Raw genomic sequence first — 12,274 nt, 5'->3', positions numbered from 1 at the left:
TTGGGGCTTTTTTGGTTGGGTTTTGGGGGCTTTTTGGTTTTTTGGTTTTTTTTTCAAGTGGAAAGAGCAAGAGGCCAGTAATTAATTGTAGAGCAAATGAAAATCTCCAGGGGCTTGGAGATGATGAAGCAGGATTAGCTTTGTCAAAGCACACTAGAGTGTGTGCCACAAACTGAAAATAACCAGCAGCTTGTGAAGGGAAAGCTGTAAATAAGATTTGTAGATAGAGGAGGCAGCTTTGTCTTTTATTTCTGTACTACTTGGAGTATCTCAGATGGCTTGAGAACTCTGCTAACTTTTCAGAAAGAAAATACTTAGAGTACAAAATACAGTGTGGTGGTTTGTTCTTGAAAATCATCCCCCCCCCCCCATGTATATGTATATGTATGTATGTATATGTATATATATATATATATATATATATATATATATACACACACACGCAAATATAAAATTATAAAATGTATGTATGCACACAGGTGCATGAGGTCTATTTCAAGATTAGTCATCATTTTGAATATAATGCCGTAGACTGAGTTTTTTGTTCTTTTTTTTTCTTCTAGTTTCAAAATGTAGACAGTACCACTACATTTCAAGGACAACAGAAGAGAGCTAGGTCTAGAATGTCAGAAATATTCTCTAATTTCAGCAGAGGAAAATTGAATGCAGTAAAGGAAAACTAATAGCCAAATGACAGCTTGTTAGTTTGAATCTTTTGTAACAATAAACCAAAAAATTAGACATTATACATTACTTAGTGTGTGATTATTTAATGGTTCGTCAACATCCACTAGAGAGACAAAAGGCACCATTTTGTACCCATTGGTCAGAGATCTCTGTCTGTATAACACTACTTGATCTAAATCTTGGTGTAAATACTGATAAGCAATAGAATTCACATACTGTAAAACTCAGGAACAAGAGGCAGATTCTAATACCATAACTGATTCATAGAAATGGAAAATTTGTTAATCTTTGACTTGAACACTGACTTCTAGTTTCTAAGGAGACACTCACTGCTGGTCAGCTTACATAGCTTCTTTTATAGAAAAAGTATCCAGAAATGCTTCCTGCAAAACTGAGGATCTCACAAACTAACAACTGGTTAAAGTGAAATCTCAATAATCTGAATGTTCCCTCCTGCAAAACATCAAGGACGTTCCAGACATATCTTGTATGGCAGTGCTGTGCTGTCAGGGCACTGAAAAGGGAGTGGAGGGAGGAAAATGAGAAGTCTCAGTTTATTTCCCAAACTTGAACCTTTTGTTTCTTGAATATTGGGAGAAGCTGCTCAGTCATCTGAAGGGGAGAGTGTTCCTCTCATGTTGTCTCCTTTGTACTGGTAAATCAAGGGGCATAGACAAGCACTGGGACGCAAGAAATCTATTGTCCCAGCAGAATGCTGGATAACAAATCTCACAAAATAGAATGTGAAAAGGGAAAATGAAAATATAAAATTCTTTTTATCATCTCTCTCTTAAAGTACCTTACAGTTAATATTTGAATGTTGCTTTTGCTGTGGACCCATAAATATTTCAATAACAGCATAGATAAATATCTATAGTACCAAAAGAAGGATATTTTTTTTTGCTGTAGAAGACCCTGTCGTGCTCTGTCTTGACTTTAAGTAAACTTGGATGGCCAAGTTTAAGCCTCTTCCATTGAATCTGTTCAATTCTGATCTGAATACAAAGACAATCATTTTTTCCCTCAACATAACTCCCATTAACTTCAGATAATATGTTTCCAAATTAAAAATATAGAAAAGTATGTATGTATATATTTATACATATAAAAATATGACTAGTGGGTAAGTGTCCCCATTACAAAAAATGGTGTAATATTTTATAATTATGTTTAAGTAAAGGAATTTAAGGAAAATCAAATTATTCTCTCATTTCTTAATGCAGTTGCTCCAGAGGAAGCTGCAAGTTAAATGGCAGGTCAATCTAGATAAAACATCCTGAAGCATTTAGTATAAGCCTGAAGTCTGAGTCTTACTAACTGACCACTATTCATAAGCATTGTATTCACCTTATTTTCAATTTTAAATATAAAATATTTCAAATTCTGTGAATATCAGGAGGAAACATTTTTACATTATTATTTTGACTGACCTATGTAAACAAATTACTGAATTTTCACTGTAACAGTAAAAATATTTTCTTTATAATCATTCTGTTTATATTACCATGTCATTGTTTCAGTTTATGTTTCCTTCCATCCCATTTATTAATCACTAAATGCAAGCCCAGTGAACATTTTCTGTTACAGAATGTAGTATAGAAGCTATGCATTACCACATCCTTTTATGGAAGACTGTGTATTTTGGGCAGAACAAGAAGTGTTAAAACCACATTATCTAAACAAATCTGTTCACCACACAACATTCTCTAATCATTTTAATTCTCAGCAATTCAATTAAAAAAGAAATTAGGACCATGAGAAAAAAATCTATATTTTAGCCAAATAACTTTTTTGTGAAAAGGAATGGAAAGATGAAATCGGTTGTATTGAATCCAGATTATTACCAAGCTTGGATGCCAAGCCCTTTTTCTTTCAGTGTTGAAAAGCACTTTCATATGTTAGACTAACCCTGTGAGGGAAATCAGTTATTAGTCACAAGGGGTTTTCTAAACAACAGAAAAAAAAAATTTAAAAGTTCTGTTATAAAAATGACAACGCTTTCATTATGAACTTCAGCAGACATCTTTTTCTTTGATGCAGATATATTTCAATGATCTTCATATATTATTTTTTTAATAGGCACAAGCTAGCACAGACATGAACTCCGAGCAGTCAAACTCACATGCTAAGATTTTGCTGGTGTTTTCTTATTTGGTTCCTTCTCTGAGAAGGCACAAAGGACACAATAGAGGCAATAACATTCAACTGTAATGTTTGTGGAATGATAGCAACATGTTTCATGTTTTTAATCTCAAGTAGGTTCTGCATATTTGGGTTCAGGTACATATGCTTAAAAAAAAAGTAAATAGAAGACTTCTTCAGACTTCCTTTTACTTCCCTCTTCTGTATTTGTTTCTGTGAAATCTGATTTTGCAAAATAAATATTTCTTGGCTCCCAGTGAAGCTTTACATTCTCTTAAAACCAATCCCATTCAGTGTCTTTTCAGAATCATCTAGTTCTTTCCTCTTCTAATGCCTCCCTTCTCTCTGGCAAGTGACTGTGCTTTCTTTTCTTTAAATCTATGCTTTCTCAAATGTCAGCTTCCCCAGCATTACAAGACCCTGGGTTACCCTTTCATTTGTTTGCTCTTTCATTCATTTCCTTTTTTTTCAGATCTACCTTAGTCTCTCTCTTAAATTACTCTGTCATAAGCCTTTTCTAGCTCCAAATCTTTCAACTTTCCATTCCAGAAGTACACTTCTGCTAATGTATGTAATGGGGAACAGGGGAATTACATGATATTTCCTAATCTGTATTTTTTTAGATCCTAGACACGTCAGTAAATTCTTGCTCAACCCATTGAGGAGGCTGTAGCAAAGTACTGTACAACAGCTATAGATTGTTTTATTGCACCCAGTATGTACAGTCTTCCAAAGAATATCCTTCAGAAGCTGGAGGCACTGAGACAGAGAGCAGTTCTGAACACAGGGTATCCCACTGAATATTTCTTCTTGATACAGCATCATTCAGTATCTAAATGCTTGGTTGGTTATGCATTTCTCCACTCCTCCCTGCCTAGATCCAATTCATTTTGGTTCTGCAAGGTGTAAAAATGATCTCAGAAGGAGGTGACTTATAACTAAAATTTGGAAGCTGATTTTCTTAAAGATTTTGAGGATGTGCAACCTTGAAGAAAGAAAAGGGTCTTAATCTGTTTCTGACTAACAAATAGGAAACAAATATGTCATATTGTGGGCCTTCAGGAGCAGTAGTAGATGGCATTACCTGTCCTTTCAAGAGCAGCAATGATCTTGAGATCAGAAAGATTAATTTTAATGGCATTGATATGATTGTCCCATCTTTCCACATAATTAAGGGGGTAGAAATCTAAGAATTTGTCTAATTTTGTGAAAATAACATGCCAAATCTTTGGGCATTTATAACAGTTTGCTCCTACAGACTCTGCAGTAAGCAGCAGCTGGTTTCGTGGACTCATTTCAGCAGAGACTATTTAAAGGTGTAGCTTGAAAGAATACTATAATCTTTTTTCTTTGCATGCTGATTCCCAAGGTGGCAAAATGCAGTGATGACAGTGCTGATGGAGGTTTCTTCCTGTAATTACACTTTCATCACATTCAACAATGTACCGAGTGCTATCAATATGATCTGAAACAATAAAGTTTGCTTTCAAGAGGTAAATCACAATCTCATTCCATCACAGGAATTGTCATTCTTTATGGAGATGCATACAAACACACAAACACAAGGCCCCTTTTCTAAAGAGGGTAGAGAAAAGAACAGGACAAACTTGTGGTGGGATAAAGTACTTTTAGTTGGGACACTTTCACATAGAGGTTTTTAAAAGGGCTTATACTTGTTTTCTGGACACAAGGAAGTGCTAGTTTTGAAATTATTTTGTGTATAATTTCGCTAAGAAGAAATCAGGGAAAGAAAATTGGTTTCCTAGTTAAAATAAAAATAAAGCTGCAACTTGAATGTTTTTTGTTCAGCAAAAATTATTCATTTACTGTACAAATCTTCAAGCAACAGACAAAAAGAAGAGCAAGAGACTGTATTTAGAAAAATACTAAATAAAAAAAAAACAAAAGGAAAAATGTTTGTAGATATTTCTACTGGCTTATCAACCCAGTGTCAGTTACCAAGGTGTATAAACACCACTGTGGTTGGTCCTTTGTTCAGTGCTTCCAGGATGCTGTTCATCAAAGCCTAACAAATATTTTAGCCTCTTTATTTTTCTGTTACTAAGCAGAATAAAGAAGATACGCCTTCAGCAGAAAGATACAGAATCCCAGTATCAACTAGGTAGGAAAAGACTCTTGAAATCACCCTACCTGTGCCCTAACACCACCTTGTCAACTAAACCATAGCACCAAGTGCTTTTCTTAAACACCTCCATGGACGGTGAGTCCAGCACCTCCCTGGGCAGCCCATTCGAATGCCCAATCACCCTCTGTGTGAAGAACTTCTTCCTGATGCCCAGCCTAAAAGTCCCCTGGAACAGCATAAGACTGTGTCCTCTTGTCCTGTTGCTGGGAGAGGAGACTGACCCCTGCCTGGCTACAACCTCCCTTCAGGTAGTTGTAGAGATTGGTAAGGTCATAAGGTAAGAAGACATGCCTTCTCCTCCTACTCCAGTAGGCCTAAGTGATGGGAAGCTTATGGATGTACCAAACTGCAACAATTGAGATATGTTTACAACTGATCATCTAATTTCAAAGAATAATAAAGCAAAAGAAAGAATTCTGAACATAAAAGAATATTTCTGATTCAGATTCTACTTGCCACAGACCATGATCCCCATATCTCTTTTTGCAGTGCTGCTCTCCAATTTCTAGTTCCCCAGTCTATTCACTCAACCAAGGTTGTCCCATCCAAGGTGCAGAATCCATCACTTACATGTGTTAAACTTGTGTATGACTCTGCTAAATATTTATGAGAAATGTTTCACAAAAGAAAGTTGACTAATCATGTGAGAATGGCCTACTTTTCTGCTTCAGTCCTGCCTTTGGCTTGTTTTAAACTTTTGTCTGTGCTTATTTTACTTTTTTACTTTTTAACCTAATGATTCAGATTGGCCTATGTTAATGATCTGTGCTTTTTGTTATTTACAAGTACCTTGTACCTTATGGGTATCAGAATGCATTTCCCCAGTGAGGTTTTGAAAGGCTGTACATTGCAACTTGTGTACTTACTATACCATTTCATTCTAGTATTCAAAACTGAAGAAAACAGAAGCAAAAAGTGTTCAGAGAACTCAAAAAGGAATATTTTTTTACTCACTTGTGCATAGACAGTGGAAATACATGGTTTAAATATGTAGCTGACCATGCAGTTCTGTACCTCTCACTGTTTTTTTTGGTATCATACTGTAAATCCATGTAATATGTACCACATAGGCTATATAGACAAAGACTGATGCCAGTGCCTACATGCAGCTTATTTGTGAACATACTCTTATATTCATACTATACTAAATGAGGTAATTCTTCTATTTAAAGTAATGAACTTGGATAAGTGTTTGCAGAAAATGAGACATAGGAAGTGTAGTTACCTTTCCCTCTAAAGGCTGAATTAGTCTGCTGAAACTTTTAAAAAGGCCTAGAAAAAGTATATTTTTATAAGAATTGAATTTATTCCAAAAATATCCAAAATACTTTCACCAAGTGAAAAACATCTAAAGAAACACTAGGAGATGATATTCCCTGAGCTACCTTAGCAATTTCCATCTCCTCATTACTTACATAGTATCCACTCCCCTTTCCTCCATATAAATTGCTTTCTTCTGGTTATGATACAGCAGTTTGATTCAAGTCTCTGCACAAAGCCACAGTGGAAATCTGAGTGCTCTGGGAAATTCATGGAGTCTGGCTAGTCAACATAACAGACTACATTCAGAAAATTCCTAGTGAATTAAAAGGCCAAAAAAAAAAAAAGGTTAAATCTTTGAAGAGGAAAATTTTAAATAGGGGACTGGTTTTGCATTTGCAGATCCTAATTTTAGTCTCCCTTTGCAGTGAATGTTCAAGGACAGTAATAGAACTGCAGTGTCTTCTCAAGAGTTTGGAGCTTTGTCAGTCGTCCTGGTTAAAGATTTCATTATTTGTATTGACAGAGCACATAGGCATGAAGCATTCACTAGTTTATCATTCTAAGTTAATAAATGGTATCTAATTAAATCGAGGAAACTCACTTGCAAAGATAACTTGGTATATTGTGTGCTGCTCATTGATTGGAAAAAACAAAAATGAAGCAACGGCAAATTAATAAATAGCTGTTCTTTCTCAGAGGTTAATATCAAAACAAAATGGGTATAACTACCATCTTAACACAGTCCAGTTCAAAACTATGTTTCTGCAAATATGTTTTCTGGATATATATAACACTTATTTGTAATTACCAAATCAAGAGAAAAATGAATAATGCAAATTTTGTCTCTGTTTCAGAGATCCAAGCATGATTAACATAAGTAAATTCATTTGTGCTATAGATAGCTCATTAAAATATCTTTAGAGACTCCTAATCTCCAACCAACCAGGTAGTCCAGGACTCTTTGTTTTCATACTTCACTAAAAATTTTGGAAAAACAGAGCTCTTAGCCTAATTCTGTATGAAAATTGCTTTGTGACCACTGTAAACTATCCTATATATTTTGTCGGATCCTGTTACACACATAAAATGTGGTGGTATTGTATTTAAAGTGTATTGTATTTAAAGTGTATACTTTTTTACACTTTATGATATAATAAACCAATTTATAAACTTAAGAGTTACATTGCTTATTTATGACTTAACAATAATGAAATTCATTGAATCATAGAATCATTAAGTTTGGAAAAGTTAAGTCATCAAGTCATCACCAAGATCATCAATCCAAACTTTGAACACTGCCGTGCATGCTAAACTATATCATGAATTCTTACGTCTACTCATTTGTTTTAAAAAAAAGATTAACAAGCAACATTGCCCTTTTGTTGAAATGTGCTATTGTATGATTACAAAATAAAGTAGCATATGACGCCACTTAAGAAAGCAATTAAAATTCGGTTCAGTATTATCATCAGTCTCATCTCAAAGTTTTTTAGATATTTTTACCCTGTAAATTTTGGAAATAAGCACAGGCCTCTGTCAAGACTGACCAGACTTCTTAGAAGCCCTTGACCTGGAGTGAGCTTAAATATCTGAATAGCACTATTTACCTTAACTTTCTTAGATATCTGAACTATCTCTAAAGCAGGCACAATGGTTAATTATGAACAAAAATTCAAGATTTTAATTAGAAGGAAGATTATAACTATGTGTTCAAACAGCCTAAAATCTTCTGTGTTTTCAGAATCTAGAACGGAAGTTTCTTTTGCTTTTGTGTTCCAAACTATATTAGAGATGAGGTGTTGTGGAAAGAGGAAGGATGTAGGAGGTGCCCTTAATTAAAGGAAATACTTTAGCCCTCACAGCTATACAATTTCTTAAGTGGTAAAAAATCCATATTCCATAGTAATCTGTGATTTAGTCTGTCTTTTAGGCTATCTGACTGAGAGGTAATGGTAATATTTATGATTATTCAGAGTTACTAGTGCAAAATGCTTCAGAAATGAAATGTATATAATGAATTTCTTCTCAAGTCAGTTCTTTTTATACAGTTTCATTTTTCCTCCTGCCAAGGTGATCAGTAGACATCCATTAGCTGTATTTTCTCTCTTATGATGCAATGGTATGGTACAAAGTTCAATCAATTCCCAATTAATTTTTTTAAAACTGTGATTAATATTGAGCAAAATGGTAGCTGTGCAAAAACTACTGTTAAAGTTCCATGTAAATGTCTAAAGTAGTACTAATACTGATAAGTCTAAACCATTGCCTTCCATGGCATCTTGCCTTTTCCCATTACTTAGCATATATTTACTGTATGTAAATTATAAGCACAGAAAGAAACATTAATGGAGTTTATTGATGAATCTACCTGAATTTCATCAGCAAGAGTCAGGCATGTTCATGTTATGTCAAAGCCGAACTCATTTTGGGTTCTTCTTACAAGCTTAGGGCACCCAGATATTGTAGTGCAAGGTCTTCCTTGACATAGAGGTTTTCTAGGAGAGATTATAACCTAGGTGATTCACTTCAGCAATAGATGACCCTGCTTGAGCAGAGAAGGGTGTTCAAAGTCACCTCTAGAGGGGCCTCCCAGCCTTAACCATTCTACAATTCTGTGATTAAAAGCATCCTGAAGAAAGTACAACAGAGTCAAAGTTCCTCTTTGATCACCTATTAGATACCTCAGGGTATCTATGAGTAATCAGTTTGCAAGTAAGTACAGGAAAGAACGATATTTAATGTGACAGGGCAGGGACATTTGCTTACACTACCTACTTGTTGTTAGGTAAGGATTTATTCTGTAAAGAAACCTGCTGCTAATAGTGGTCTTCTAGCAACAGGACAGCACTCCTAAAATGTCTGCCCTTCCTTAAAACGCAGAAAAACATGGAATGAAGTATTTTGTGTCCTAAAGAACTGCGTAATAAAGAACTACTATATTCTTATCTTTACCAGTAGTGTGGAGTTGCTAAATTATCTCCCTGTCTCAAATGGTCTTTCTAGATGTACAGCTCATTTGCCATTTATCACAATTATTTAACAAATGCATAAGCATATTTAAAGTGTGCTTTAGGTAATCAGAGAAATGTCAGCTTCTTCTTTGTCAGGTCCTGCAAAACTTGTGTAGAGGCATAAAATTTTGGTGTGCTATGATTACTGTAGTGTCTGGACAACTTCCTTGTGTGATGCCTTGTGCTTGCAGAAAGCATTGATACCTTCTGCTAGAAAAAGAAGAGATATGAAGGCCAGGAAAACAGCTGGCAATAAAATTTACTCTGACAAAGTCTAAACTCTGCCATGAATTCTTTGTTTACTGTAGGAATTAGTGCAAGTGGTATATTTTGTTCAGCTGTTGTTGAAGAAGAAATTTTATTTTGTGCAATTCTGTTATTTCAAAAGGTTTAGTTAAGACACAGTCATCTCAAAATTATATACATCAGTATGCCTATTGGGTCAATATACCTAGCTTTTTTCCTTCATTATAAGCAAGAGAAACAATTCAGTTGCTTGTAATTGTCAAACCACAATTTTGTGATGGAAAAATTTCATGTGAGTGTCCACATAGAGTTCAATTTAGAGCAGAAAACTGGAAATACCTGGGCTCTATCTGTGTAATCAAAGAAAACAGGGATGAAGGAAAGACTGAAGTAAAAGAAAATGGTGTATTGCTGCATTGGTAGTTGTTGGAGAAAATTTAAAAAATATTTCAAATCATAAGCATACCCAGTCCTGAAGAGAAGGCAGAATTATCTAGTATTTCTGTTCTGCTGCCAGCAAATCTCTGAGAAATACAGGTATAAATCTGTGTGTACATCTATTGTTGCTCATTTTGAAGGATGACAACTTTCTCTTGTTGTTTACTTGGCTTGTTCAAGGAATGAAGGTCTGTATAAAAGGCCTAATCAGAGACTGCAGTCATCCTTAGGAAGTACTTCAAGCATTATGATTTCCACTCACAAATGTTATTATAGGAGTAGAAGATGCTAGTTTGTTTGGATTAACCAATTAATTAATATTTTTTTTTTTTTTAATACCAGTGGACCACTGTCAACCTTAGTGTTATTTACAGAAATCAGAAATTTCTTCATATTCTAACTGAGTCATCACTATCAAGAATTATCTTTCAAGCAGTAATAAATAGTTACAAGCAAAGACCAGAACAATGAGTTTAAAGACATCCAGATTTCTGTGACGCCAGCAGATTGGCAGAATGCAATTAGGAAAGCAAATTTTGATATGAAAATCCAAGGATGGAATCTACTTTCTTGGGCAGTTCAAGAATGAAGGATCAGAAAGATGATTCTCGGAAGCAATGCAGAGAGTGTCTATGTTCTTGTGATTCTGGACAGGAACTTGAAAATGTTGTGTTGTTAGGCTTGTTACAGATATCTAGTATTCCAGTAGTGAGATGAAATCCAGTTCTACCCTAATTTTGACAGTTAAAAGTCATTCCTTCAAAGTAAAATCAAGTGTGATTCTTGCATATGTCATCTTCATCCTACCAACAGCAATGAATTCACAACTGCATAGTCAGAACACTTGAAAGCAACAGTGTTCAGCACCTTGAAGACAGCTTGTTTCAAACTGGTGTAACCAGATAGGCATTGTTAACACAGAGTAAGAGAATTTCTGGCGTTTGAAGAGCTCAGCAAGAAAACAGAAGGTTCAAGATGAGACAGCAGTAAAATTTTTGAACATATCAATATGAAAAATTAGAAATTCTTACAACGGTTAGAGAACAGAATTAATGAAGAGGTGATGCAAATGTATGTAAAGAGCTGCAAATAGCAAAATGCAAATCATAAGGGGGAATTAAAGGTCAGTTTATTCATGTTAGGAAAATCAGTTTGTCTGAATCCACCCATTTGCCAAGGATACACTAGATGCTCAAGAAACGTAAGAGAAGGTGCAGGGGTTTTTTCAGTTTTGGTTTGTTTTTTGTTTTTTTTTTTTTGGTTTTGGTTTTGGTTTTTTACACAATATTTGAAAATTTTTAATCATAAAGACAAACTTGAATCAAAATTCAGTGTATCAACTTTTTATTTACTTTATAGGCAAGACTTTCTGGTACATATTTGGAACTACATTATCTGTTTTTTCAATAAATAAGTGATCTCTTTATTGCACTAGATTTTGTTTGGGCTTGGGTTTGGTTTATTGATTTACTTGTTTGTTTCTGGTTTTGTTGTTCTTTATTTTAATTTGACAGTTTTAAGTGTTCCAAATTGCAGTTATCAGTGGTCATAAAGTTATTCTACAGAACGTTTCATAGGTGGAAGTCAGTCTTTCTGCTCTTGAAAGTCATAGTAAGACTGCACTATCTCAGAGTTTACGTTTCTCCATAAATCCAGTCACAGTCAAAAGGAGCACTAAGAATTTAAGGCACTAAAACCATAATGGTTTACCACCTGTTCTCCATGAATTGGAGTGGCTTTGGGTTCAGAAAAGTTTATATTCTGTGATTTTTGTGCAGTAAAGCAAAATAAAAGTTCCTGGCACTTTCCTAGGTCTACCATATCCAGAGGGGGGGGGTCACAATATTTCACAATTTTAATTATTAATGGAAGCTGTGGATCTGATATTTCCTTGCAGATTTCAGTGGTATATAGCTGGGTTTAATGTGCTCCAAAACTAGCCACATCATAAAAAAAAACCCCACAAACAAACGAACAAATAAATTATTTATATTATAATTAAATGTTAGTAGTTTATATGAAGCTAGTCAAACTTCTCTTACATTCAAGGAAAAAAAATCCAGATACTAAGGCCTGTTTATTTTTCAATTGAAATGAAAATCAGAAGGCTTTGTTTTGGTAAGAATTAGTCTGTTAGAGATTTCTTTATTACATTAACTTCTGCTAGCTGTATGTGCTGATATATCTACTGAAATAAATATTTTCTGTATGCCTGCCATGTTATCATATTGAAAAGTTCATGTTTAGAAACAGTAAAAAACTTTAGAGAATTAGGAGCATGAAGAAAACATTTTGAAAAGTATAATATGTCTTCTGGTTCATAAACACCTCTTGAAACTTC

Source organism: Haemorhous mexicanus, chromosome Z (assembly GCF_027477595.1).
Source record: "Haemorhous mexicanus isolate bHaeMex1 chromosome Z, bHaeMex1.pri, whole genome shotgun sequence".
NCBI lineage: Eukaryota > Metazoa > Chordata > Aves > Passeriformes > Fringillidae > Haemorhous > Haemorhous mexicanus.
Note: the sequence above shows the minus strand (reverse complement) of the source record.